The sequence below is a fragment of the Podarcis tiliguerta genome, assembly GCF_965153285.1.
Source record: "Podarcis tiliguerta genome assembly, chromosome: 6".
In the NCBI taxonomy this organism is placed as follows: domain Eukaryota; kingdom Metazoa; phylum Chordata; class Lepidosauria; order Squamata; family Lacertidae; genus Podarcis; species Podarcis tiliguerta.
Window position 1 is genome coordinate 39711647 of NC_139539.1, and position 23242 is coordinate 39734888.

Here is a 23242-nt window from a genome sequence, read left to right on the forward strand (position 1 = left end):
CCCAAGCTGAATTGTCTTTTGATGAAGGAGATGACAGACTGCAACCCCACCCTCCCTAGCTCTCCGGATATTGTTGGACTACGACCCCCACCATCTCTGACAGTGGTGGCTCCTGCCTCGTATATATGTGCACACCTCATCTGACCTACTGAAGCATGTGCACGGAATATGCATGGTGTACAGTAGTCAGACCCAAGCACACCCTAAGTGCCCACTCACCAAAGGCAACTTGCAGGATGTGATCCTTGTTCCACCCAAACCACTTCCATTCCTTCAGAGGACAAGTGGTATCCTGCACTGCTTATAGGGGTCCCTGTCTCCAAGGAAGGTGCCATTGTTTTTGGCATGACGGATTTCAACATAAAATAATTATTTACATGAATTTGGCTCTGAGTTCCTTCATCTGGGCTTGCTGCTGTCCTCTTCTGCAGATGTAAAAGAATGGAGTGGCCACACTCACTAGCTCCAAGTGCCTTTCTGGCTCCCATGCCTCTCAACTGACACAGAGGCAGAAGTTATTTCAGGAAACAGCTTTTTTCCTCACTGTCAGGGTGTGGCTTGCTGTTCCAACTCTAGTCTTTTCTCTCCCGCCACCTTCGTTTTTCTTCTCTCCATTCGCAGATCGGTTTGCATTGAAAGACAGCCTAGGAAAAACCCAAACTTTAAAAAAATGACTGGCTACTCTCTAGTTCTGCTGGGAGATTCCCACTGCTGCAAAGCATATATTTAAATTTTTTGTTTCTATTATTATTATTATTATTATTATTATTATTATTAGCAGCAGCAGCAAGTTGTTCTGAGTTGCCCTGCAGGGTAAACCTGCTTCTGCAGCTGGCCCTACCATTAGGCAGAATGAAACGACTGCCTCAGGTGGCATATGCTGGGAGGTGGTGGTGCCCCTCAGCTCCCTCTTTCCTGAGCATCCTGACTATACCATTCTGTTGGGGAAGAGAGCTGTGTGTCATGCCTTCCACCTTTATAGCTACCCTGCTGATCTCCCTCAGGGTTTCCCCTATAGTAGGATTCAGCAGCCAGTTCGGTTGACTGTGTGGCATGGGTGTGCTTGTGTGCCATTTTGTTCTTTGCCAAGTGAAGTGTCTTGAGCCGGCCTTGTGTACATGTCAGTACATCACATGCTGGATCAATGGGTGTGTCAGTCCTTTGACTTGCTCCTTCCTTCTTACAGCAAGTAGACTTTAGTTAAGAGGCACATGTGTGTGTGTATTTGTCAGTGCCCATCCTTGCCACATCCCAATCCCCAGAGAAATTATATATATTTATTTCCTGTTTCAAAATATATTTCCTGTTTTAAATTTCTTTCTAATTTCTCTGGGGATGGGTGTGACAAATAGGCACCCACAGAGGAATAGCTTTTTTTCTTCTACTTGACTTGAAACCAAACCAAAAGCTTGCAGATTCATCCTCCCTGCTGAACTTGCTCCAAAGATACATATGTGTTTTGAGGGCAGAAAAGGTATTTTGAAACATTATACTGGTCTTCACTCATCCTGTATGACTGCTGCAAAACCATATACTGCAATTTATGAAGGATCTTCATTGGGGTGAGGAACCTGTGGTCTTCCAGGTGTTGGTGGATTACAACTCCCTTCATCCCTGACTGTTGTCTGTTCTGGCTGGGGCTGATGGGATTTGTAGTCTTCACAACATCTGAAAGGCCACAGGTCCTTTCCCATCCCTGATCTAGAGCCTAGTGGGCTAAACTTCAGGAGAAAGGTCAGTGGGCCTTGAGTTTTGTTTCATTTTCTAAAAAAAGCCTGTTAATTGATTTGCTGGCTGACCTTGACCAAGAGACTTAATTTCTTCTGGCTTTCTTACTCCTTGGTCAGCATTTGTATAGCAAGCTTCTCTGCTATTTCTGATCACCATTGCTTCTTGGGTCTCATTGCTGACACACTGACACACCACTCTGTCTATGATGTTTGGGGCTGCAGTTCTGTGCACATTTACCTGGGAGCAAGTCCCACTGAATACTGTGGGACTTAGTCCTGAGTAAACATGCACAGGCTGGCACTGTGGGTGAAGAACGGCTCCTAGATTTAGCAGTGGAAATAAGGCTTGCCTTTTGGGTTCTCAGTACTTTAAAAAGGCGCTTGAAAGTTCTCTAGTTAGTAAATCTGGGAAGAGGGAGGTTAAACTAGCATAATAACAGTGCTTCAGTCTTGGTTATAACCTTTAGTAGTGAAGCACTGATGTCTAAAAATAGACTTCCAAACACATACTTAGGCTCCTGAATCAGTGCCCTAATTTTTCATGGCACCCAACAATCTTCAATGACTTGATTAGTAGCCTGTAGATTTTTCTACTTTTGGAGGAGATGGGAGTTCAGTATTAGTCCTCCCTTGATTTTTGGGTATTCTTGTCTCCTGATTACTCATTTTATGGGTGGGATGTTTGAATTGAGACTACGTTTTTTGTTTGGAGAGGAAGGGAAGTTAAGTCCAAGAGACACATGCATTGACAGTGTCAAGGACCCGGCTGTCTAAGTTCTGGGGGCATTCTAATCTTTTAAGATGTTACAATGCACAGCAGTTCTGAACCACTGTCATTAATTTGCTTTCCAATATTTACTAGAAACCAACTGGGGATCCAGAGTAAATGCAAGCCAGAATATTGTGTTCTCTGGGTGGTAGCTGACTTAAGTCATACTCAGTTCTTGATTCTAGTTACAGGTGGTAGCCGTGTTGGTCTGCCGTAGTCGAAACGAAATAAAAATAATTCCTTCCAGTAGCACCTTAGAGACCAACTAAGTTTGTTATTGGTATGAGCTTTCGTGTGCATGCACACTTCTTCAGATGTTCTTGATTTACTGATTGATTGATTTCATAAGATTTATACACCGCTTGATTGTTAATGACCTCAAAGCAGTTTACAAAAAGATAATAAAATCAAGAACAATTCACAACCATACTTTAGAACATACAAAATATAAAATACTAAAACAGATTAAAATTCCCCCAACCTTCTAAGCATCTGGGAAGGCTTTCCTAAAGAAGAATGTTTTCAGCAGGTGCCAAAAAGAGTTCAGTGAAGGTTCCTGCTTGATCTCAGTAGGCAGATGCTGCCACACTAAACGATCTGAGTTCTTACAAATGTGGAACGGGCATTATGTGGCATCTGCAGTAGTGCCAGTTCTGCCAATCAAAGCGGTTGAGTGGGCACATGAGGAATAAGGCCCTCATGTAGGTAAACTGGTCCCAAGTTGTTAAGGGCTTTATATGCTAATAGTAACACTTAGCTGTGAATAACATAAAGCATTGGGAATTTGTGATCAGATTTCCATCTCTGTACATTTCTGGCAACAACAAAAACCCCTACCTGTATGTTTCTGTGTCTGAAATCTGTTTATCACAAAGAAAGGGACCACATTGTGGCAGTTTGGTGACTGCAGCTTGCTGGGGCATGTCATTGTTAGATAGGGTAAATATGTGAAGACATCTAATCAGATGAAGCAACTGATGTGACCGTTACACTTCCTCTTCCTTGACTTCTTAGGCAGTTACAACTGTATTGTTTCTGACCACTGAAACGGCATTTTCCATAAACGTATACACGATAAGCACAATATTTCTGCTGTATTATGCTTAGAATATGAAAGTCAGCAAACACAAAACTTCAAATGGAGACTTAAATGTTGAATCATAGAATTGTAGGGTTTAAAGGGATCCCAAGGGCCATCTGGCCCAACCCCTTGCAATGCAGGAATCACAGCTAATAATTATCCATGCAATGGAAAACACTCTGTGTGCTGTGGTTGAGCTTGGATGTCAGTGGCTATGAATGATCCAGTGGAATGATTCAAGCTTGCATAAGGTTGATTTCAGTGTGACTTGTGCACATGCAACATGGCACTGGGCTGTGGCTATTAGGCTTGAAGCAAGTGGTCAATATGTATGTCAGGCCATTAACAATATGGAATATGAGACCTTCACTGTTGTCAAGAGGAAACTTCTAACAGCAGTGCTCAGGGTTTCCAGCCAACCATGTCTCTCCTTCAGGATATTCCATTCTGTTCCCCCTGCCCCTTTTCCAACATTCCATGAGCATAGCTGTCAACTTTTCCCTTTTCTTGTGAGGAATCCTATTCAAAATAAGGGAATTTCCCTTTAAAAGGGGAAACGTTGACAGCTATGTCTATGAGTACTGGGCATGCTCAGTTATCACTGAGCTGGTTTCTTGGAGGGGTTGGGTTTTTTGCTAATACCTCGCTCATGTTTCTCAGTGGCTCTATTTTTTGGGAGCACCATTCCTATGGGCACTTACCAGCTCAGTTTGTTATTAGAAGGGGTGATGGGTATTTTTTTAGTAGAGTATAGCTGGGGAAATCTAATGTATGTCCTGTAGACTGTCTTTAGAATCTTATTTTAACTGGTTTAGTAACAACTGATAAGGAAGACAATTATTCAATAGCAGCAGCCCTTAAAGTCTTACAGCTTAAGTTTCTACTCATTCTTATTTCCATTCTGTCTCTCTCACCCTTGTGAGAATGTGTTCATGTTAGTAATTCCTTGCAGGTGGGCATTTTTAGACTTGGCTCACTGAAAAAATGCAAACTCCATCTGGAACTCAAAGTGCAGGAAAAGCAACTAACATCAACATTTACCTAACTACTTTTCTCTCACACAAAATAAATGATGCTTCCTGGTTAGAAATCTCTCCACACCAGTTTTGAACTCCTGTTATTTTTACAAATATAAATAGAATCGTGGTTTTTTTGTTTTTGGTTTTTTTACAATTGCACAATGAGCAGGAGCTGGGAAGCACTTGGAGCTTCTAAAGGAAACAGTGCTGGCTTTTTGCACCCTTCAGTTGCCTCCAAGAGCCATGCCAATGGATTTGTTCCCATTGGTTCAAGTGACTCTGAGTGCAGGTGTTCCACATGCTTTTTCCCATGCAGTGTGGGTTCCAGTCTGCAAGCAATTTGGATGGAACAGCTGTCCGGCATGGAAAACAAGGCGACTGTTGTGCAGTCAATCCAAAATTAAATTAAAAGTGCAAGGGATGAGATGGTAAGTGAAGAAGAGGAGGCAATGATATCTGGCATTTGCAATATTTTAACTGGCCTTCGTTTAGTGGATACTACATTTGGCTAAAGTCCTGACCCAGTCATGAGCGAGAATTGGCTCAGCTCCACTGAATTGTATACTGTATCTGTAAGTGCTTGTCTAATTGGAGAACAGATGTCACCCCACCCCCCAAATGCTCCTGTGCCTCTGTTTGCAAGCATTTGGGCAAACATCTATTTGGCCACACATATGTTCAGGGAATGTCCACATTCATGTATGGCTGAAGAGTTGTCACAACCTCATGTTGCATGAAGTTCTAAATGGACCAGAGCGTGAAATCAATTTCTATGCAAATTTACACGGAGTTAAAACAAAATGCCCTTGTAGCATTCACAAATGATGCATGAGTGGCAGAAGATTCACAGGGCACTGCTCCATTCAAAGATGATATTGCTGAACAGGCTGCTCGCCACCTCCCAAGGCGGTCTGTTGAATGCTTGAGCAGCTCTTACCATAAGGAAATTTCTTCCAATGTTTAGCCAAAATGGCAACGACATCCTATCTAGCTAACAGCATTTCATTTGGCTGCCCAAAGTAACTTTGTGACACCAGTACCATGGGCAACATCCTATGCAGGAAAAGCCATGGGCATCACAGAGAGAGAGAAACCCTATGCTCAGCGGGCCTTACTCAAAGGTAAATGTGCACAGTATTACTATCCTGATCCCCACTCTACTAGAACAGGCTTAAAATGGAGGTAAGATACAAGGAATCTCCACTGACATAGATAGGTTAGAAAGTTCTTCCTCTACAGTATAGTAACCATCCACCTCACATCTTTAAAAAGGTGGACTCAGTCCAGGCATCCCCAACCTGCGGCCCTTCAGATGTTTTGGCCTACAACTCCCATGATCCCTAGCTAACAGGACCAGTTGTCAGGGATGATGGGAATTGTAGTCCAAAACATTTGGAGGGCCGAAGGTTGGGGATGCCTGACTCAGTCTATTGAATTGTTAAGTAAGAGAGGCCATATGCTGGTTGTAGATTCCAAAGGAGGGAAGGACAGAAATGTTTGTGGTGCAGCGGCTCTCTGTACTTTCTCCTTCAATACCTGAACATCCAAAGGTCGGGTGATTTGCAAGTAATAAATAATCAACATCATGTGTGTTTGGAGGCAATAGTTTAGCCTGTGAGAGAAGGTCATTTGAGATCCACTTAATCCAGGTGAAATTTTGAATCCAGTGGTGTTTTTAAAATAAATGACATACTTTTTCTATTAGGTAATTCTGTCTATTTTCATCTAGGTATTGGGCAGAGTGAAGAAAGTGGAGAAATTGCTCCCCCACCCCCATTTGTGCAAGTAAGTTCCACTGAAATCAACCTTAGCTTTCCTCCTCTGCCTCTCCATCTAGGAAATATTTCACACTTTTCCTGGGTAAGACCTACAGGGCAGAATTGGGTGGCTCTTGTTGTAGTCCCCTTTAACAACTAATATTCGAAAGTCATCGTTCTGGGTCAAACCCTCTCACCGCAGCTTCCAGAATCACACCCAAAAGTAAGAATAACATTCTGGCAACCCCCACGCTAACAACAAAACATTAAGCCCAACATAATATCCTCAAATATCATGTTAAGTGAAGCTAGGGATTGCATCGCACACTCATCCTACCTAGACCCATCGAAATGAATGGGTGTGGCTAACTCTGCTTCACTGATTTCAGTGGGTCTACTCGGAGTATAACTTAGTTGACCATCATAACGCTTGTATCGCAGCGTTGTGTTCGGGACGGGGCTGTTTACTGCAAAAGAGACTTCATTGAAACGAGTGGAAACTTCCTACGTTTCCCTCGACAGATGTGTGTGTGTATAATCTCGGTCTACCCTTCCCTTCCTTCCCTCCAGAAAACATCGCCGTCTGCAACCCCCCAAGCGCTCTTCGGTCGCCAAGTCTCTTCCAGTCGCCGCCTGGAAGTTCAGAGCCGGTACGACCGGCGGAGAAGCCCCCGCCGCCCCGCCCCGCCCCCTCGACGATGCCTCGGGGTCGGGAGAAGTCCTTCTGCCGAACCCGACCAAAGCCAACCTCACTCCACCCTGGCGGCCTCGGCGCATGCGCCCTGGGGCCGGCCAATTTAAAAGGCGGCAGAGCGAGACACTGGCGGGTATTGAGCGCCTCTGCACAAATCCGGGCGCGGAGGGGGCCGAAGCGGAGAGGCGGCTTCTCCGGGGAAGGAGACATGCTGGCGGCGGCGGCGCTGCTGCTTCTATGCCAGGTACGCGAGGAGCACGTGCGCCTGTCTGGGCCGAGCCCCCTCCTGCCAAGTCCGTGGGCACTCCCCACCACTTTTAAAGACTGCAAAGCATCTCCTCCAGAAGTAGAGAGTTGTCTTTGCCCTTGAATTGGAAACGGGGGGGAAAGGTGGAAATCCCCGGGGATGCTCCTTGCAGAGGGAGGAGGGGGCGAGTGCAGAAGGGGAGCCCGGCGGCCCCTCCCAGCCGGCGCTTCTCCGGAGTTTGGCGGGACGGGGCGGCTGCAGGCAGGCGCTCGGCGTGTCCTCCGCTGTGGGCGGGCGGCTGCTTGGAGGGCGCGCCGGGAGAGGAGCAGCCGGCTCGGCCCGGGAGCCCAAGGCGGCCCAAGGCACGCCGCGCCTGCTCTGCAAGAAGCCCGCGAGGTTCTTGGGCGCGATCATGCCGGATCTCTCTTTGGGGAAATCTTCGTCTCCGGAAAAGTTGAGATGGGGGCGGCGGGGGAGGAGGCGTGAGTCACGCACTGAAGCGCCGGGTGTTTATTTTGGTTGAACTCGCGGCAGCCTTCCCTGGTGACGGACGCGTCAAAGATTCCCTGCTCGGCTGCTCCGATTTCCTGGTTGCCTTTAACCTGGAGCAGGTGGGGCTGAATCAGGGCGCCTCGGTCCAGCGGGGCGGGGGCGATGGGGATGTTGCCGGTGCCTGCCTTGCTCTTTGACTGCTTAATAAGAGCCGGGCTGCTGGCTGGTCAAGGGACCTCCGTCTGCTCCGGATAAGCGGATCAACAAGCGAACTTCATCCTCCCAAGTCTCCCAGCCTTTCTGGAGCACGTGCGCTGCCGTCGGATCGACTTCTCTAAACAAGAAGTCCGACTTGTGGGATGAGTTACCCCGGGAGAAGCGATAGGGCCGCTCGTCGCTTGAGAGAGCCATGAGTTGATACAGTCCAGTTGCCGGGTGTCCCGTATAGTCCAAACACCACGCTTTTAAGAAGCTTGGCATGTGTCGAGGGAGAGAGTACAGATCCTTCATTCTTTGGCAGCATGTCCCTTACCTCCTACTGTGCAACATTGGTGATGCTGTTAAGGTTTCTGGGTGCAGAATGGGTAGCAACACAATGGTAGGATTCGGGGTGGGGGCCCTGGGTGTCTCCCCCAACAATTGATGGACACCAAGCAGTGCTGGGCAGCTGGTGGTTTAAATTTTCCAGAGCGACTTTGTCAGAGGAACTAAGAGAAATTTAAATGGCAGCTAGCACTGGAGCCAAGTCTTAGGGACTAACGTCCTTTCCCCCCTCCAATAAAATATCTGAGGTGGTGCCCCCCCAAGTTAATGGGCATTACCATTCAAATGGTGTGCGCTTACTGTGTCTTGTGATCGATTATGCTGGGTGGGGCTTACCTGCCCCCCTCAATATTTTATTCAAGCCAGCACCCCTGGCAGCTAGAGCCTACCATCTAGTGTGCTGCTTGAAGCATTGAACTGATATCTCCCCCCCCCCCCGCCCTACCCAAGTGGGAGGACGGTAGGCTTCAGCAGTGGGCCTTGCCACAGATTCCTGCATTGCAGGGGGTTGGACTCGATTACCCTTGGGGTCCCCTCCAACGTTATGATTCTAGGGTGCTGGGCCCCCAGCAGTGGGCCATAGATGTCAGGTGCTGGCACCAGTGCTGTGTATAACTGAAGTAACATCACTTACTATTTTGGGCCGTGTTTCCCCGTTTCCCCACTGCGCTTTTGAAAGCAGCTTTGGAATGGAATCTGAACGTGCCTTGTGCAAGGCACCCATCTCCAGGGTGGGGGTGCAAGGACGGGAATGGACCCTTGAATCATGAGGGACACATGTTGGCTGAGGAGGAACCCCGCCTCACTTTTTTATTTACAAAGTCAAGGTCTGAGCACATCCTGCCAGGCAAAAGATTGCCACACAATGGGAATTGGCTGTTGACTATTTCTCTAGTTGATTACCCCTGTTTCTCTGTCAAACACAAAACTCCTGGGAGGATTTCATCATGTTTGTGCCACAGACAGACAACATGTAGCTCAGATTATGCAACTTGTCCCGCTGTTAAGATCCTTTTCCTAATAGTTAATCAAACTCTTATCTTGACATAACTTGTGTTCCCATAGGCAATGAGTAAGCAACTGTTCTCTGTCTTTTTGAAACAGAACAGCTATTGACTGGAGAGAATAAGGAATAATTCAGCTGTTCACTTTTTATGTAGTATCACAAGCTTTTGCAATTTCTGTGCTCCTTTTTTCACCTTTGCCTGTAGAATGCCGCTGTGTAAATCAAGTTTGCACTCTTCAGTATCAGCCGAAGCTAATCCAATAAAAGCTATTGCCTTAATTTCCTTCTTTTTCTAGCTTTGGGGAGCCTGAGTAATGGATTCTAAGTAGCACTAAGCCTTTATGACAGGATGGGATATAACCCTAGTGTTTTAGTTAGGATTATCTGAGATACGGCGCACCTGCTAACGCAAGCACTGAGCAGTAGTTTAGTGCAATGATGATGGAAAGTGCAAATATTTGAGTAATGAGTAAGCTTACACGTTCAGCTCAGAACCAGTGTGCTGATGTTCTATTTGACTCCCTCGTAAAACTCTTTTCTTTGCAGTTCTTCCTCTTCTTGTACAGTACAAGAAACTCTTGTACAGTACAGAAACTCTTGGAAACCTCAGTAGCCTGAGTAAGGGCTGTGGTTCCTGGTTCCTCACACACTCTGAGGGACAAATTCATCATGATGAATGCAAAGGAAGCTTAGGCATGCTGCCACATCAGCACCCCTTTGTGTGGTGTGCATGGAATTGCTGTGCTTTTTCCACATGTGATACTACTCTCCACATACCCCTCCCTTTTCTGTAGGAAAACTTTATATAGGGACCACAGTTTGGCTTTGTTTAAATTATGTGATAATGTGTGGTGCCGTTCTCCTTTCAGAAGCTAGTGCATAATGTATTGTGTGTGTGTGTTTTGGGGTGGGGGGAACATGATCAAAAGGAGATTGTACTGCTAAGCAATAGCTTTAAGGGATTGTTGGTAGAGCACTCTGAAACAGGCTGAGAAGGAGTGTTTTCAAGAAAGCTGCATGAATAGTTAAGAGCAGGTATTATTAAACTATAACTCCCCTGAGCCTCAGCATTAGTATCCACATGTCAACATTGGTATATTCTGTGCCTAGTGGTCAGCTAAGAGACATTGGATTGAGGTTATAGTGATGTGTTCTAGGTGCTCATTAATTAATAAAATAAAATAAATTTAAATAGTTGTTAAATGTATATACCTCTGTTCATCTGGGGATCACCGGGTGGTTTACAGTATATCATGCTCTTTGATGCTTATATATCCTTTGTCATTCTACAAATCTTCAGAAGGACAGCAGGACAGAATATGGAGATGTTTGAATAATTGGATCAGTACAGTGGTTTGATAAGGTTCTTCTTTCTTACCATGTGTTTAACGCAGCCCAGCTTATTTCTGACTGCTGTATTCTGTTACAAGTCTAACCTAATGGTTAGCAGCTTTAGGACATACTCACAAAGCAGTCAATTTAGAGCAAAATGCAGTTGTACATCTGTCTATAAAGGTGGCAAGCCTTTGATCACTGGTAATGTCTGTTCTGTAATCAAGGCATATTCTAGCATGATGTTTAAGGAGAGATTGTCCTTAAGACACAGCACACCAGTATTTGTTTTAAAATCTGAAACATTTCTCATGTTTTGATAGAAGCTCAAGCTGCCTGGTCCCCTAGATATGTAAATACTTTTCATAAAGCAAACATAGTTGGATAAAGTAGCCTTGAATGGCATTCTGTAGAATACATAGTTGCCACCACCCTAGTTGCATCTGGTTTGGCTTCCTGTGACACACTTTATATGGAGTTGCCTTTGAAGGGTGTAAACAAACTTCAGATGGTGCAGAGGGCAGCAGTTGGAGGTTTTGCTAGAGCGAGTTCTGTTGGAGCTTGTGACTCCGTTACTGTCTGTATCCATTGCTGGCTTCAGTCTTTTTCCAGACCTGTTTAAGGCCTTATCCTCTGTGGCTCATAACCAGAATTCTTCCTACCTAAACTTGCCCATCTAGTCAGGTGATTGGGAGCGGAGCCTTCTCCATATCCCCTGCCATAAGAAGCTGGGCTGTTGGTGATGCAAACAAGGGGCTTCTTCCAACATCATGGAACTTGCTCCCTAAGGAAGTCCGCTTGGCTCCTTCACTGACTGCATTCAGACACCACCTAAATACCATTTAAATTTTCTGCAAGCTTGTGGCCTCACTGCCAGATTTGTCTTCTGTCCTTTGGGTTTTTCTCCTTCAAATAGTTTTATTTGCTGTGGTGTTGTTATTAGTTGTTGTTTTCATGTAGCTGCTGTTGATCCTTGTATCTCATGGTAGTTGAAAGGCTCATGAGCTGGACAAGTGGGCTGTACATGCTTTAAATAAAATAAATAAATGACAGGCAAGGGCCAGAAATCTGAATAGCCTCTATGATGCAATAAGTAGCCGGATGCAGCTGTCTACCATGTTAAGACAACACCTTCATGAGAGCCTGGAAGCTTCCACTTAAAGGACAAGTTGCTGCTGCCGTGCTTGTGGGCAGAAACAAGAGGTGTGAGTGCTGTTTTCCAGCAGCTAGAGATTAGGACCTCATTCTTGCCCCTTCCTCCCTTTCTGCCTCATTGACTCCACTTCTCCTGTGCCAGTGATTCTCATTTTCCTCATTTTCTTCTTGCTTATCCAGCCTGTTCTCTGCCAAATTTCTAAATCAGCAAAATTTGAAATCTTCTTCCCAGAATCAAGTATGCACTTTCCTACAGCTATTGCTCAATTGTCCTCTCTGGTTGCTGCATTTGAGTTTTTAATTTTGAATGCTGCAGCCCCTCATTGTAGACATTTACACAAAGCCTGCTTATCAGCAGTATTTTAAGGTATTTTTCACACATGAGGTACCTATAATGCACCTCAGATTTTGGCTAGAAGCTCCATTTTATTTACATTTGCTGTTTTAAATATTGTGATGATGGGCATAAATCGCATAAATAACACAGTGCATAGCTAGCTCTTTTCCGGAGTATTGTATGTTAACAGTCTTAAGTGCCTGTGGTTTCTCTTACTATTGCAAAAATTTCTTATATAGAAGCAAAGTGAAGCTATTTTTTTCTTGGTTTTTCAATGCCCGAGTAAACAATATAATCTCGTAGGTTGCTTAACTTTTGACCACTGCTATAATGCAAGTAACAAAATTCAGGCTTCCTTACGTAAACTTCTAATTTGAAAGATGAAGAGATTGTCAAATGGCTGGAAGGCTCAGTTTCCTTCCTTGATGGTATCTGTTTCACTGCCATGTAGCTCTGCTGGGGCTGAATGTAGTACTGTATGTTTCATGCACTGCATTACTCTTGATTGAATCTTGTCTGTGGGTCTAATCAGTTGACCCATTTGGATCAGTGAGGCTTACCTCATAGCTGAACTCAACCTGAGTTTTTCTGAAGCAGGGTTGAAAAAACACTTGTACAGTTTCCAAAGGGGAAGCCACATTAAGGCTGTAGTTGCAAAAACTATGATGATTCTTATGGCACCTTCAAGTGATGGGGAAGGGGATTGAATTCATGTCTCATTTGAAGCTGAATTTATCACATTCACTTTTTTCAAAACAATATGCAAACCAAAAGAGAGATATCTGCCAAATTTCATACTCATCCAAATTTTGCTATGCAGTTTGCCAACTAAACAATGCTTACAAAAATGCATGCATTCGGGGAAAGTGTGCATAATTTTTTCTAAACTTTATTTATTTGGTTTTTCAAATTAAAATTAAAAAATTGTGCATAAAAATTAATATTTTGGCAAAAATAGCACACAGCAATGCATTATATTAGGGGAAACAGCTTGCAAAAATGTGTATATTAGTGAATACTGCACATAAAAATGTGCTTATTAGGAGAAATTCACACCAAAATGCTGCTGAATTTTCATGAGGATTTTTTTTAAAAAAAGTAATTCTCACATTGCTGCAAAATGTCACGGAGAACTGAATTTTAGTTCAGAAAGATGAGAATCTAAGAGAACTGAATTTGACAGATGTGTCCATCCCTATGCAAGCCTTAACCAATTTATTAGGGTATAAGGCTTTTGTGGAATGGATTCATTTCATTAGATGCAATAAAGCATTGTTCTCAATTGGTAAGCATGTGTACATGAATATATAGAGTGTGTGTACAGTACCTGAGTATATGGTGGGCATGTACACGAGTGTAGGAGGGAAATTGTAAGCATTGGGGTCAAAAGGCAATGAAATTATTGCTTTGCAGCTGCCTTTATTGAAACTGCAGTAGATGAGATCCAAGTATATTCATATTGCTTTGAAGGAAAACATGTACATAATGTGGCTTTGAGATGGTTTGTAGGCACCCCATCTCATTGGCATGTATTTTCATTACATTGAGGCTTAATTTGAGGCTGGGGAAAAAATCTCTAAGCTGCACGGCTGTGAAGACTTGGGACACCTTGGTAAGGAACCAAATTCTTGGCTCTGTGGAACTGCCCAAGGAATTGCTATGTGTTCTTTATTCCTCCTCATCCTTTCTGCTAGTTCCTAGGAGGTCCTATGAACTTGTGGCACCGTTGGTGTCTCTTCTCCTACCCAAATAGGAATCTGTTCCTGCTTTAAGTCTGAAAATATTTATTTTAACATTTTGCCAGTCTGAATATGAGAAAAGGCAGGCCCTGGGAAAATAAGGAACGGAATAGAAGGAACGCAACTCAAATAGCACTTTTTTGTTTTGTTTGGGGAGGCAGAGCGCGAGGACTGGAATATGTTCTTCAGCAAGCAGGTGCCACGTCCGCAGGCACTCCATAAAAAACCTTCTCTTAATGCCTGTGTTGTGGCTGCATTCTGGTCGTAAAAGTATTTCCCACAAGGAGATTGAGCACAGAGGAGAAGCAGCTCCTTCGGTGAGATACGGCATTGACCTTCCTTGCTCTGGAAACAATCTCTGCTCCAGCTGTTTATAGTCAGAATCACCTGCTCTGGGTTGACTTGAACAAGCCGTGGGGTTAATCATGCAAACTTCAATGAACCCCATGCCTGTTTTTGCATGCAGCGCTCTGGTGATTTATGGTGTGATCTAGCAGCTTAGAAAGCTGCCAAGCCCATGACATCCCCACTGGATTGTAGTGAGGCCTGCAGCAGAATCTGGAGTTATGTGTGGCAGTTTCTAAAAATGGAATGTTCACGTTCCAAAAGTTCACTTAAAAGTTAAAATATAGAAATTTGTTGAGCTATGTAGAGTTCATAGGAGGTAGTAGCTCATCTCCTCCCTATTGTGCTATGATGAGAGTTTCTGTACTGATACTGCTAACAAATTAATGTATATCAGTGAACATGCATGCTAGATTTTAACCTCCTATCCAAATAAAACCTGAAGTTTTCAGTTAATTTAAACTTCAAAGGCCAAAATGGTTTTAAGGCAAAAACAACTTCCTTGCTCCTCCTCTTGGAGCAGTAAACCAAGTACAAACCTTGACTTCCACTTTTGGTTTGTTTGTACTGAAACAAAGCACAAGTGCTGCTTCACACATAATGCTAAGTGAGTGCTGGGGGCTGTTGTTTTCCTCCTGGGGTGGGACAGGGAGGAGAAGGGTGGACCCAACTGAACAGCATGAACCAGCACACTGATCATTCACAGGAATCCATAGCTTGTGACTTGCCGTTACACACAAACCAAGCATCTTCCTTCCCTTCCCACTTTTTAATCAGGACTGGCTCCAAAGCAACTATAACCTGTTACAAAGTTAACTTATAAGGTGTTGAGGATACATGATTGTGTGTTTATATACACACACAAAATGTGAACATTTGACATGTGCTGCTGTTTGAGAAACAGAAATCTGAAATCCATGGGGCACAAAGAACTACTTTCTCAATTCTTTGGATCCTGGCCCTGGCCCTCACCTCCCTCTAAAGCAGGGACTGGCCCTCTGGATGTTGTTGGATTACAACTCCCATCAGCCCTAACCATTGGTCACACTGTTTTCGGCTGAAGGGAGTTGGGAGTCCAGTGACACCTGGAGGGCCCCCCAGGTTTCTCCACTCATCAGCAGTAGATCCAGGACACCAAGGGGCATGCTGGAAGAACTTAAAATCCTTGAAATGGAAGGAATGATGCTGCAGTGGACTCCCATTTTCAGTGGATGAATTTTCCCATCTGAATCACTTACCTTCCGCTGGTTGCATCCTTCCTAGAGTACCTTCATATTGACACCTTCCATTTTATCCAAAACCTAACTTTTCTATGATGTCTTTGGCTTAACTTTGGCTTAACTCGTAACTGAATTCGCCCATATGCATCATCTGCTGTGAACTGTGCTTCGCCCCTTCATCCCACTGTTTCCCATCTCATGTTTCCTCTCCCTCTTGAAGCATTCAGATCATAAACTTCTTGGGCAGGTATTTGTCTGTCTCTGCCCCCCCCTTTCTCTTTCTTTCTTATTGGCTTTTACTTGATGAAGATACAAAGAGCAGGAAGAGGAAAACGAGCCAATTGTCATTCTGGTCTTCCATCGTGTTGCATAATGAAGTTTCATAATAGCCAGGTGAAGTGGTTGCTGCAGAAGACAGTTCAGGGAAGAGTAGAGAAGCCAAATGGCAGTTTTACCCAGCCAAGCTGATGAAGGGAACTTCAGGGTTACCCTGAAAAGCAATTTTAGAAAGCTGAACTTTTATTATTTATAAAGCATATAATACTTTAACCCCACTGTTTCACCTCTCCTCAGCTGCAGTCAAGTGTGCTGTGTTACTGGGTGTATTGATAGTGCTGTACAAACAAGTTGGCCAACTCTGTTCTACTACATATTCGTAGCAGGACCATCCTTGCTTGCCATATACCAGTAAATGAATGGTTGTGGACAAAGCTGCAATCCTGTGCACATGTTCTCCAAAGTAAGTCCTACTAAACTTAATAGGCGTTATTTCCCATTCACACATGGAAGACACTGCCTGACAATGCATTCATCAAGTGACAGTTATGCAAGTATGCAGTGACCTTTGGTTGTGACCTGTGTCTTGCACAATTATTTCCATTTTCATATGGAACGCAGGGGAAACATGACATAAAATACCCACTCAGATTAAATTTGGTGCATCTCTGTGGGGGTACCTCATCTTTAACCCTGGTTGGTTTGAGAGCAGTTGTGGACATTGGTGGATGTCTTGGGATATGGTATCCCAAGGTTTTGCAGCAGTAAGTCAGACTGACCACCTCTATCAGGGACGGGGAACCTGTGGCCCTCCAGATCTTGCTAGAATACAGCTCCAGTAATTCTTGACCGTTGGTCATTCTTCTGGGAGTTGACATAAAATAACATCTGGAGAGACACAGATTCCTCATCCCTGCTCTGTAACTTTTTGCATGCTCTTATACACCATACAAAGTGAACTTCAGTGACAAAACATTATGTGCTTTATAAATGATGTTCAGCTTTCCATATGCATGCTTGAAACTTAACCGTGAAGATGTCAGGACCCATTTGTGATTGGGGGGTAATCTGTTACCCAGCTACCCTTCCGCTTCACCTGTGTTTCCCATGAACTTTGATATGGTAAACACAGCTAGAGGTGGGCAAACATAAATGAAACATAAAGGGCTATTGGGAGAGAAAGTGTGTCCTTGCAATTTCCAGAGGCTGTCTGCAAGTCTACTCTCAATTGCCACCCTGTCCATGTGACGCACCAGTAAGTGAGAACATTTATAACTGGCCTTGTTTGTTCTGTTTAGCCATGCTGTGTATCAACACAGGACTGTTTGTGTTACGAGTGTAGCAGACAAGATCAGCCTACAGAGGGACATGAGCCAATAATCTAATGCTGAACCCAACTCTTTTTACTTTTTTAAAAAAGATCCTTTATACCGTCCTCAAAGCAGGATCTGATCATCTGGCAGCCATGAAACCAGTTATCATCTCAGCTTCTCTGTGAAGCTAAACTGATGTGCCATTTGCAGAAGTGGATAACTGGGACCAAAAAAGGCCAAAATCATACCCAAAACAATTGGCAGATGATTGGAATGATAAAGTCAACACTGAGCAGTTTTTAGCTTTGTGGGTGGCTTCAGGGAGAGCTGAAACCTTTGCCATGAAACCCCAAATATTATTATTTAGTCCCATCAGTAAGTAGTAGTAATTGATTTATGGGCGCTGGTTAATAATTCCTATTAACAATAAGCCCGATGTGGTTTTAGGAGATTCACAAACTGGCTCTGGAAATACTGTAATGCTGGATTGTAGAAATTGTATTAAGTTCATTCATGGGAGCAAAGTAAGGCAGCCCTTTACAAATTATGTAACTTTCAATCCTGCTGTAGAGATGAGCCTTGCCTCTTTTCTTAGTTCACCATTTTTGTATGATCTTGCCAACCTGCTGCCCTCCAGGTGTGTCAGACAGACTACAACTCCCATCAGCCTCAACCAACAGGGTGGTAGCTGAGGCTGATGGGGAATTCAGTTCAAAACATCTGGAGGGCATGAGATGGGTGAAAAGTACCCAGTTCCTCCTGTTTGCAAATGATCTTTGTTTCTAATCTATTCTTTCTTTGGAGATTGTGAAGAGGGAACCTGCTGGCTATGGTCAAAGAAGACACACACACACACACACACACACACACACACACACACACAGGCATTAAACTTCTCTGGCAGGGATATAAATAGCTGGAATTGCAGACCAGAAAATTGCCATGGGGGAAAATGCATTAGTTACCACGTGATCACAAAAAGGCCCATTAGTATTGTGTGTCTGTCTGTGTCTGGGATCCAAAGTGTATTCTTCGACTAGGAGCAAAAGGTCATGCTCTTAAGTTCAGCCAGAAAAAAGTAATAAAATGTGGAACCCTCTGTCATAGTCTCTTCAAAGCGTCTTACAGTGGAGACTTTGAACACTGTGTTGTCCTCCTGTCTTTGCTATAACGGCGTGCATGTCATATATGACTTTTCTGTTGGCATAAAAAACCACAGTCTCCCTATCCCAAGCTTGCAACTGAACTAGCTTTGCCCTGCTAATGCTAGTACTCAAATGACCGGAGGGTTGGCTATGGCTTTTTCCAAAGAAGATGCTCTCTGTGGGTGCTCCTCCTCAGCAGGCTCAGAGCTGCTGTTGTGTCCTGGAATGCAATCCTGAACCCTGAAAAGCAGGTTTTTGGAATGGCTCTCAAACAAGTCTGCTCCAACCCAGACCTCCCCTATCTAGCCAGTGGTTTGTTTGGACTTGGCAGGGGGAAAGTTATGCTGGACCATCCCATGGGAACTGCTCTATATTTTATCTCTTTAGATATCTGTTTCTATATTGTACACACAAACGGTACCTGTTTTTCCTTAGATAAGAAACATTTAGAGAGATGCACTTCAGACACCCAAGGATTGCATTCCTTATATTAAAATTATAAACGGCAGTGTTGGTACTAAGAGGAGAAACAGATACAGGAGCCACAGGATGGTAAAGACCACATGACTACCTACAACTTGTACTATATGCTTTAAAGAATATTGCATTTCTCTGTCCAGTAGAGGGGTCTTCAAAGTGGAGAGAAATGAACTTTCAGTGCCAGAGACTTAAATTTTTTGGGGGGGTTACATGTCCTTCAAATACAATGTAATATTTCTTAGTTTGGCTTCTGTTGACTCTCTACCTAGTGCACACCCTTAAAAGTACCGTAATCTTCAGTTTTGCTAATATAAATACTTTCATTTTTATCTTGTCTGGATGTCAGAAAGCTGAAGTCATCCTTGTGTTTTGACGAGGAGACATAACCAAAGTAACTGCTAAATTTTATATCTTCAAAAACGGAGAAACAGCATTTTTGCTTCTTTGTCTTAGTAGCCTTGGGTACATCTTGCAAATCTGTCTTTCCCCTAGTAAAGCTAATCCAATTATGACTGCATAACTCCTCCTGCACTCCATTTTAAGACTGTTACAAACTGCAGACTTTGGGACAACAACATGCCCAGCCTTTTCTCTCTCCAGCTCCCCCCCCCCCCAACCAACATTCATAGAGCATGATTAAAAGAGATCTGGAGAATTTGAAAGCTTTCTCACTGTGTCATGACTCTATGACACACTGTGGCTTTGGGATTATTCCTTTTGCTACGTGCCTTTTGGGAACCTGAGAAAAAGTATTCTGGTTTCTGGGTCTTGCTTCTCCTAGCTGTGAAATGCTAGACCAGGCATAGGCAAACTTCGGCCCTCCAGATGTTTGGGACTGCAATTCCCACCACCCCTAGCTAACAGGACCAGTGGTCAGGGATGATGGGAATTGTAGTCCCAAACATCTGGAGGGCCGGAGTTTGCCTATGCCTGCGCTAGACACTAGTATTTCTCTTCTTTCCTTGTGTGGGATTGCCTGCTGGAAATGCTTGAGTGCTAGAGTAAAGGCTGCACTTTTTGGTAGGTGCTTTTGGGATCCACGGCAGCTGTGCTTTCCAAACTCCCCCCCCCCCGCATGAACCACTTAAAAATTGTGCAGAGTCTTACTGAGTTTTCTGCCTGTTGTAGCAGCTGCATTAGATGCTATATGATTTTTAATTGTATTTTTATTTTATGGAATTCAGGCTAATACAATAAAATGCAAAAGAAGAGACAAAAGAAGCAATTTAAAAACAATTCAAAATCAAAATGAATACAGGCAACTCTCAATTTGCCTGCGTTTGCATGTGCAACTGTGTATGCACATGCTGTCTTTGGCACTGAGAGAGAGTGGATCGAGGCGGAATGTGGTAGGCTTACGCCTGCTCCGCTGACATACACACACAGAACGTAAGGGGGTTTCCTGTATTTAATGCGATGGATGTGCAGTCTCCCATCTGCAACCACAAATCCACAGACACGCTGTTGACACCTGAATGAAGGCTGTAGATCCCTGTTGTTCGCAGACCACAGTTTGGGAACCTCTCTACTGCACTTTATTTATAAGATTTTAGTCTTTGCTAAAGTAAATGTTTCCCAGAACTGCTTCTTGCCTTGATACCCTGTCTGCTATAAATAATTGTGTGCACTAATCCTTGCAAGTCCCCCTTATTCTGTGAGCCGGAGAAGAGACTCTGGGGTTGTATCAATTCCTGTGATACCTTATGCTGAACTGCACCTGTCCATCAAATATGGTTGTGTATATACATATTTTTTCCTTGCATAGCAGTAATCTTCACGTAGGAATGCAACCTTGCATGAAGTGACCATAAGTAAACTGAACTTCCTGAATTGGTGACCTGAATATGCAAATGCTGGGTTGGCATTTTATAATTCCAAGGAACATAAACTCCGTAACATGTGGGGTTTTAGATTTCTGCTTTAGATAAGTTCACATTTCAGTTCCTTTTTCTAGTTGCTATTGAAACGTTTCTCCTTACTCTTATCATTACCCTCCCCTTTTCCTTCCTTGCTTGCATGAAATAATAAAACCCCGACTGGCTCAGAAGGTAACTTAAGCCAAACAGGCATTAAATGGACTAATTTCCTGTAATATTTTCATCCTAGTAACAAGGCTCTGAAAGACAATTTTCTCCTTTTCTTCACCAAGGCAGGCTCACAGGATTACCAAAAAAGTCATACAGAATAGGGCTTACTGCCAACTGTTTGGATGAGGTCTGACTCCCGGAGTTCTTACCACACCTGCTTTTCATGCAGAAGGTCTCATGTTCTATCCCCAGAATCTTCAGGTAGGGCTGAAACCACGGAGAACCATGACCTGCCAGCATAGACAATACTTGACTTGGTATGAGGCAACGTCCTACGTTCCTTACATGTGTGGGGTTGTAGAGGTGTGGCTTGGGAAGAGAAATCCACAGCCAGAGGAATAACTTCCCTAGATTAATTTCCAGCATTTTCTGCTTGAAACCTCTTCAGAGCAAAGTGTTGCTTGCATCAATAGGCATTCCCCACTGTACATCTGGCTCAAAGGCTTGCATGCCGCTGGCTGGCAGCAGAGGAGAAAATGTCAATAATTGCCTTTGACAGCGTGACCACGCATGGTCACAAGGGTTTGCGATGCCGCTGTCTTCAGCCTGACCTTCCTGAAGCCTATTGCATTTTTCAGATTCTTGACACCATGGAGTGATGTTAAGCTGAGAAAGTCTCTGTCTCTGTCTAGAGCTGGGGCTGTGGGGGGTGGGGTGGGGGGGCAGAGCCTGAAATTCTTCAGATCATGTGCCCTCCAATTTCTGGTGAGCCTGAGTGTGAGATCAGACACTGAAGCTGACCTCTTTTTATCTATGACCTTGGTGACTTGGAATTGTATCCTCTAACTTTCTAGCAAGTGTGCATGGAGTCTGGGGCTGAAGGGGGCGGGGAACAGTGGATAGGGTTTTGGAAAGCTCCTTTTCAGTAAGTTATGTATTATTAACAAGTGTGGAGGCATTAAGAAGATCCCCATTAAACCATTAGAAGGTCCTAGGCTGACCTTGAGAACCTCATGCTCTCCAGTAAGCCTGTGATGAGAATTAAGCAAGGGCAGCCCATTCATGAGGCAAGGTGAGGCAACTACATCAGGTGGCAAGATCCACGGGGGCAGCAGATTCAGCCTCCAAAGAATGCATTGCCCACCACAGTGATGGATGCAGTGTGCTCTTTGGAGGCCAGATCTGCCACCTCCTTGGCAACCCCCCCCCATGCCACTTCTACAGTGGGCTGTCGGAGAATAGGAGGTGCTCCTCTCAACCCTAGGGAGGAAATGCCAAGGGTTGCCCTTTGGGGTTGCTTGGGGTCTGCACCCACCTGGCGTGATTCAGAGCAGGCCCCTTCCTCCCGCAATGGCCTTTGATTCCTACTTCAGCCATCTGGTAAGTAGATGTTCACTCGCCCCCTTCTTCCCTGGTGGGCTGGGAGTGGTACCATTTTGTGGTTTGCCTCAGATGCCAAAATGTCTTGGGCCAGCCCTGTAATTAGGGTGGGGCATGTATGCAGTCTGGTGCTCCTTGGAGGAAAGTAGGAATAAAAATGTACTAAGGCCACATTCACACTATACATTTTACTGCCATAATACTGTACCACGTTAAGCAGTCATGCCCCCCCCCAAGAATTCTGGGAGCTGTGGTTTGTTAAGGGTTCTGAGAGTTGTTAGGAAACCCCTATTCCCCCCCCCCAGTGGTTTAACAGCAGTCGTTCTTCCCAGGCAACTCTGCAGCGTAGCTCTATGAGGGGAATAGGCATCTAGCAACTAAATAAAAATAACAAATAATAATAGCTGTGACAGCCCAAGGCCCAGTGGAGCCCAAAAAAACTACCCCTGCAAATTCACCCATCTGCAGTGCAGACCACATGTATCAGTCGTCTGCTGGCCATGAGTCTGATGTGTCACTGATCTGTACATTTGGTAGGAAGTTGGAGTAAAGGGAATGTCATTTTCCCTCCCCGCTTTCTCAAGTAACCTCTCAGGATACAAATTTATGACAATACCTTTTGAAGTGCTTTGATCTTCCAATTGGGCCCAGATTTTTAAAGTGGGTTGAAACAATCTAGACTTGAAAGCAAACATCTTCACAGTGGGCACGGAGCGGAACGACAGAAGGCCTCTCCTCCTCGAATTCCTCTTGAAACAAATAGAGCTTGCATGCGCCAGCTCTGCTTCTCTGGACAGCTTCTTGATCCTTATCTTGGAAACTGGAAGTATTTGGTGCAAACTTAGATGCTGCTCATTTATTGGTGTTTTAGGAAAAACAAAAGCCTATTGCACAAAACGAAATCATCTTCCAGCATTGTGTGGGGAATTTGTGGGCGAAGCTCCCCCAATGGCATTTTTGGGGGCACACTGAGAGTTCTCTCTTGACAGGTTTGTGTTACTTAAATACAGGTTGCAGCTAAGCAAGGGATGGATCGGGATGTCCCGAGATATGTAACTGGTCCAGGCTGGGACTTTCCAGGAAGATGCAGAGGCCCTGAACTTGGCACTGCTTAGAAGGGAGGAAAAACGCCTTTGGGCATTGCTGCATAATACA

General features: G+C 44.4%; 1 protein-coding gene across 1 annotated transcript in view; it reads left to right on the forward strand.

Annotated features, from left to right (window-relative positions):
• Positions 1-7081: 7081 nt before the first annotated feature.
• SLC45A3 (solute carrier family 45 member 3) overlaps positions 7082-23242 on the forward strand; it is a 39682-nt gene continuing 23521 nt past the window's right edge. The window contains exon 1 of the mRNA XM_083444440.1: positions 7082-7294. The gene's annotated coding sequence lies outside the window, so the exon portion shown is untranslated. The remainder of the gene's footprint in view (positions 7295-23242) is intronic.